Source organism: Suncus etruscus, chromosome 18 (assembly GCF_024139225.1).
Source record: "Suncus etruscus isolate mSunEtr1 chromosome 18, mSunEtr1.pri.cur, whole genome shotgun sequence".
Lineage (NCBI taxonomy): Eukaryota > Metazoa > Chordata > Mammalia > Eulipotyphla > Soricidae > Suncus > Suncus etruscus.
Window position 1 is genome coordinate 18,871,574 of NC_064865.1, and position 801 is coordinate 18,872,374.

At 43.6% G+C, this 801-nt stretch overlaps 1 non-coding gene across 1 annotated transcript; it reads right to left on the reverse strand.

Moving 5' to 3' along the window:
* Positions 1 to 295: 295 nt before the first annotated feature.
* LOC125996676 (U6 spliceosomal RNA) lies at positions 296 to 402 on the reverse strand. The gene has a single exon (XR_007491357.1). It is a non-coding gene; the product is annotated as a U6 spliceosomal RNA (small nuclear RNA).
* Positions 403 to 801: the final 399 nt, after the last annotated feature.

Below are 801 nucleotides of genomic sequence, written 5' to 3' on the forward strand. Positions count from 1 at the left end.
GTGAGTGGGAGAAGGAAGAAGAATCCAAGGTGCTTTGCCTACAATTGGGGGGTTGATGCCAGCTGTGCAGGTGTCTGACCCAGCAGCTGGAATGCTGTGTTAGTTTGTATTTATGTATGAAGCCTCAGGACTCTGGATTGGCTTCCACTAGGTCCATGTGCCTGGTCTCACTGAAGGTGCACTAGGTTGCGTTCCATGCTGTCACTGTGCTGCTCCCACAGTATTCACCAATAGAAGATCTTCCAGTCAGGTGGACACATTTCTTTTTTCTATTTTTCATTATGGTTTTCTTTTTAAAAATATGGAATGCTTCATGAATGTGTGTGTCATCCTTGCGCAGGGCTCATGCTAATCTTCTCTGTATCATTCCAATTTTAGTATATGTGCTGCCGTAGCAAGCACAAGTGGACACGTTTTTATCAACTGTGGGGTTGTTCTTAGACAGCACCCTTTGGGGGTGCATCCATATGCATCATGTAGCTGGAAATTTCTCATGGCCCCAGGAATCACAAAAGAGAGAACTATCACAAGTGGTGGTGACTCTGGAAATTGAATTTGAGACAAGATTCATGCAAGGCTTGTGTTCTGAGTCACTAGCAAGTCTTCTGTCTCATGATCCACCATTTGGAAGTGGGGGAATATATGCCTATAATATAGTATATATGTACTATATATATTTATATATATTTAGTATATGCTTAGAATTCTGGGTTCCCCTCCAGAGCAGTGACAAAAGCGAAAGCAGGGGGCCAGAATGATAGCACAATGGATAGGGCATTTGCCTTGCACACGGCTAACGCA